The sequence below is a fragment of the Elephantulus edwardii genome, unplaced genomic scaffold (assembly GCF_000299155.1).
Source record: "Elephantulus edwardii isolate Elephantulus edwardi_28Jun2011 unplaced genomic scaffold, EleEdw1.0 scaffold00042, whole genome shotgun sequence".
NCBI lineage: Eukaryota > Metazoa > Chordata > Mammalia > Macroscelidea > Macroscelididae > Elephantulus > Elephantulus edwardii.
The window spans coordinates 6,288,116-6,294,196 of record NW_006399792.1 but is presented as its reverse complement, the minus strand read 5'-3'; positions in this window follow the sequence as shown (position 1 = coordinate 6,294,196).

The following is a 6,081-nucleotide window of genomic DNA, read 5'->3' as shown; positions in this document are numbered from 1 at the left end:
CTTCTATTCATTCTACATTAATGATTTTATACAATATCTGTCCTTGTGGGATTGAGTTCGTTCACTCAGCATAATGCTCTCCAGTCCCTCACAAGTTAGGTAATAATTTACAAAATGATTGCTCCTGCATGCTGTGTAGTATTCCATTGTGTGAATGTACCATAATTTCTCAATCCGTTCATTTGTGCTTGGACATCAGGGCTGTTTCCACGTTTTTTCAATGGTGAATAATGCTGCTATGAACATTCATGTACAAGTCTCTGTGCATTATTTCTCCTTTTCTTAGGGTATATTCCAAGTAGTGGAATAGCTGGGTCATATGGGATTTCTATGTTCAACTTTTTGAGGAAAGCCAAACTGCCTTCCAGAATGGTTGTACCATTTTACAATCCCACCAACAATGTATAAGAGTTCCTTTCTCATAGCATCCTCTCAAACATTTATCACTTCCTGCCTTATTAAACTTTGCTACTGTTATTGGAGTGAGATGGTATCTCATTGTGGTTTTGATTTTCATCTCATTGCCATTGATTTTGAACATTTCTTCATGTGTCTGTTTGCCATTTGTATATTTTTGGTGATTAAAATTATTCAAAAATGACTGGAACAGCATATCACCAGAGAATTGCCTGAAGTGCAGGCTTGATTTAGAAGAGACTATGGTACTAGGGATATTATAGCTAATGTTATACTGAAATGTATACTGAAATGTTGGTTGAAAGCAGAAAATAACTGAGGAATGTCTGTGTTTCATTGACTATGAAAAGGCATTTGACTGTCTAGATCACAACAAACTGTGGCTGACTCTGAGAAGAATGAGAATCCCAGAACACTTGATTGTGCTAATGCAAAGTTTATACTTGGATCAGGAGGCAGTCATTAGAACAGAGCAAGGAAACACTGCATAGTTCAAAATTTGGAAGGGTGTATGACAGGGATTTGTCCTATCTCCATATTTTTTTTTCAATCTATATGGAGAACAGATTATCCAGGAGGCTGCGCTCTATGAGGAGGAATGTGGCATCAGGAGTGGAAGAAGACTTATCAATAATCTGCATTATCAGAATCTCTGCTGGAGAAGGAGGGGCAATCACCTCCTGTGACACTCAGATCCAATTCAATGGTATACAATAAGAAAAAAAGAAAAAAAAAACACAAACAACAAAAACTTCTTTCCTAAAACAAAACAAAACAACCTCACCAACCTGTGTTATGCAGATAACGCAACCTTGTTTGTTGAAGCTGAAGAGGACCTGAAGTGCTTGCTGCAGAAAGTCAAGTACTGAAGCCTTCAATATGGATTGAAACTCAGCATCAAATAAACAAAGATTCTCACCACAGGGCCAACAGGCAGCGTTGTGATAGATGGTGAAGAGATTGAGATTGTTAGCAGCTTTAGTGTGCTTGGCTCCACAATCAACACGCTTACCTGGAAATCAAAAGATAAATTGCACTGGGGAAAATCTGCTGTCAGGGACCTCTCCAGAGTACTGAAGAGCAATGATGTCAGTCTGGAGACTAAGATGCACCTGATCCAGGCCATAGTATTCGCAGTTACTTGCAATGCATCAGAGAGCTGGACAATGACTAGGGATTATAGAAAGAGTATTGATGGCTTTGAGCTATGGTAATGGAGAAGATTATTGAGTATATCATTAACTTCTAGGGGAGCAAACAGATTCATCCTGGAGAGGGTAAAACCAAGCTGCTCCTTGGAGGCAAGGATTCTGAGACTTCATCTGACGTACTTTGGCAATGTTGCAATGAGAAACCAGTCCTTTAGAGGGACATCATGCTTGGAATCATAGAAGGACAGCGCAGGAGAAGACCCCACCATGAGATGGATGTATTCAGTGATTGGAGTAATGAGGGTAGGTGTGTTAGAGACAGATTGGCACAAGATAGCAAGCAACTCGACAATGATACATGGCAACAACATTTTCAGTTGTAATCCTTACTGAAGGCCATCGTCTTTAATTTCTTGTTATTGTTGTTTGGAGGGTTCAATTGTACTTGTGGTGAAAGTTTACAGAGATTGTAGATTATATTTTCTCTTAATCAGGAAATGCTTCATTCAAGTTCTCTTCATTATCAGCAAGCAAAGTTTAGACATCTGTATAGCATGATTTATAAGGAGTCCTCCTTCAGTCCTGCCCCCATGTCCTTCTTAGTATATAATAGCTTATTGGATTCTTTCTTGAACAGGCAGGTTGAATAAATAGGGTGAAAGGATACAGCCATAACATACCCTGATGCATTTCCCCATGTTCTACTCAGACTGCTTCTTGATCTATGTATATATTTCACATTAGCACAATCAAATGCTCTAGAATTCCCATTCTTTGTGGTATTATCCATAATTTTATATGATCCACACAGTTTAATGTCTTTATATAGTAAATAAAACACATGTAAACACCTTTTTTGGTATTATCTCCTTTTAACTAAGATTCACCTGACACCAGCAATGATATCCTTCATTCCATGGCCTCTTCTGAACCTAACTTGAATTTCAGGCAGTTCCCTGTAAACATACCACCAGCTATTTAGAATTATCTTCAGCAAGATTTTACTTGAATTATGACATAATTGTCAGTCATTATATGGCTGCCACTATGTTCCACAGGTCTATCAGTTTTCTCTATTATGTAGAAAATTCCTCCTCTGAGATTTGAGTGCAGATCCTCTTTAAAACTCCCTTTTCAATCATTTTCCCACTGTACAGGTTAGAGAGCTAGCCTCATGAGTTGCTGCAGGAATCCTCTCTGAGACAGCCAAGAAGGAAGAAATTAGATGGATCAGCACTTTAAAACATTGAATGTCCTTCAAGGACAGCACCTACTACACGCAGGTCAGCACAGGAAAGGTAGGTACATTAATCATCTTCGCTGCTCTAAACGAAGGAGAATAAATAAATAAACAGCCCATCATCATGATCAGGTATCAAAGGTTTGTTTTAGGTCATACCCCCATTAAAAAGAATTTCAGTGCTGTCAGAGCAATGTCATGAGTCTTCTCTACTTTTTTATGAGTAATTCATGAAGAGAGGAAGCACCCTCCCTGTGAGCTCCACAATGTGTGCCCTCATCAATTTCTCTACCTTTCCGTTTTTTGGTGATCTTAAAGCAAGTACAAAAGACGACTGTACATTAGCCCCAACATTAAGCAGTTTTCCCTTAATTAAATACTAAGTGAAGTTAATGCAACTGGTCAGAAAGTCAATAACGCAGGAAATACTATCAACATTTTGTTCTATGCTCTGTTTAACATTTCAATTGTATTGTTTAAATCTTTTAAGATAGTTTGGTTTTGTATGCATATATATAAAAATAGAAGTATTATAAATTTCGATAGAAATATTAGAAAATTTAGCTAAGTACAAATAAGAAAATAAACATTTACTCTCTCACCTATACTGTGATTATGATTCTTAATATGACTTATAATATCTTATTTTGTGTATGTTAGTATGTTGTTTACCATCAAGTCAGAACTGACTCATAGTTGACCCTGCAGGAATTTTTCAGAAGCATTTAGTCAAGCAGGAGGAGATTGCCCATCCTTCTCCTGCAGAGCAGCTGGTGGAATTGAACTGAGTGTCTTCATGATTGCAGTGCAGCTTCTTATCACTAGGCCACCTTTCTTATTTTGTTTATATTAATATGCATAAATTAACAAAACTTTAGGAAGAAAGGAGTCCTATTGCTTATTTTGGTAAACATAGTTCTGAGATAAAGTTCTATCTCCACTCCAGACTTGGTATACTCATAAAACCCATAATAGTCCATACTATGATTATAATAGATTTTGCTACAGAGGCTAGGTTATATTACATGATATATTTAAGTGTAAGAAAAGAAGATTATATAGGCATATCTAATCTAATTACATGATTCCTTTAAAAAGAGAAAAGTTTCTTTGATTTGTAGGAGATAAGGAAGTCAAATGTTCAAAACACAAAGATTTCATACACAGTTTCTAACTTAAAAATAGAAGAAACACATATTAAGAAATATATTGTTGTTTTGTGCCATTTAGTTGTTTACAACTCATAGTGACCCTATGCACAACAGCCCTTAAACCCTGCTCTATCCTGTGCCGATCTTATTGTCTCTGACACACTTACCCCAGTCACTGAATCAATTAAGAAACATCAGTAACCTTGAAGGGCTGAGAGCAACCCTCCAAGGAAGGAAGCCAATAAGGAAGCAAATGCCTCTATCTAGCTATAATACAGAGCTAGCTTCTGGGGTGGGGGTGGGGGTGGGAAATTGAGCTTGGTAAGTAGTTTTTTCCCACTGTCTCTGATTGAGAACACAGCTCAGTCAACACCAGGAATTCAGCTTTGTGATAGACTAAGCAGAGAATTCTGTGTCGGAATTCTGACAAAAAATTTGTGAGATAAGAAATACCGGCAAATGTGTGGAAATTTTTTTTTATATGTAACAGAAAATTCCTGGCATAGACTGGTGAGTGCATCCAAAGCTGCATCTGTGTACTTGAAGTCTAGAAATTTGGAGAACAGCTGCTCTCCAACAGATTGGAAGAGGTCCATATTGGTTGCCATTCCCAAGAAAGGTGATCCAATTGAATGTCAAAACTATTGCATATCATTAATATCACATGCAAACAAAATACTGCCAAAGTTTATTTAAAAATGACTGGAACAGTACATAAATAGGGAACTGTCAAGTTCAAGCAGAATTTAGAAGAGGCCATGGCACCAGGAATTGCATTGCTGTTGTCAAATGGATACAAGTTGAAAGTAAGGAATACCAAAAGAATGTCTATTTGTCCTTTGTTGACTATGCAAAGGCGTTTGACTGTGTGGCTGACATTAATAGGAATGAGAGTCCCAAAGCACTTAATTGTGCTCATGTGGAGCCTATACCTGGAGCAGGAGGACTGAATGGTTTAAAATTGAGAAGGGAGTGCGTCAGGATTGTATTCTCTCTTTATACCTGTTTGTTCTGTATGCTGAGCAAATTATTCAAGAAGTTGGACTCTATGAAGAAGAATGTGGTTTCAGGATTGGAGGGAGACTCATCAATTATCTGTGTTGTGCAGATGACACAGCCTTGCTTGCTGAAAGTGAGGAGGACTTGAAGCACTTGTTGCAGAAAATCAAGAAATGCAGCCTTCCATATGGATAAGAAAACAAAGATTTTTTTTATCACTGGACCGATAGGCAGCATCATGATGGATGGAGAGGAGATTGAAACTGTCAACAGCTTCATCTTACTTGGATCCACAATTAACACACTTGGTACCAGAAGTCAGGGAATAAGGAGATGCATTGCACTAGGAAAATCTGTAGTTACGGACCTCTCCAAATTATTAAGGAGATGTCAGTATGAGGACTAAGATACATCTGATTCAGGCCATAGTCTTCCTTATCACTTGCTATGCATCTGAGAGCTGGACAGTGAATAAAGATGACAGGGAAAAGAATTGATGCCTTTGAGCTGTGGTGTTAGAGGAGAGCACTGAACATTCCATGGACGGCCAAGAGAACAAACAGATATGTCTTGGAGAGGATGCACCTGTAGTGCTCTTTAGAGGGAAGAAAGATGAGACTTCGTTTCACATATTTTGGGCATGTTGCTGGAAGGATGGAGGGTCAGTGAAAGAGAGAAAGACCCTTAACCAGATTAATTGACACAGTGACTGCTTCAATGAGCTCTAATCTATGAGAAAGGCACAGGACAGAACAGGGTTCAGATCTTTTGTTCATAGGGTCACTATGAGTCATGTTTAACTCAGCAGCACCTAAACAACAACAACAACAACAATGCATGTGTGATTCAACAGCATGCTTTTGAGTGTCTTTTCAATAAGAGCACAAGATAAATTACATGTGGACGCCAACACACATATACATGTAAGTTTGTTGTTGTTATTGATTTTGAGTCGAGATCGGCTCATAACAACTCTGTGAAGAAAAGATCTAATGCCTTTTCATAGCTATCATTGTTTCTCCAAGTTCATAGAATTTCCATCGGCATGTGGTTTAGGAATTGGATGCCGCACCTGCTTCCCAAACTGTTTTACAACTGGAAGCTCCACCAAGCACTGTCCACA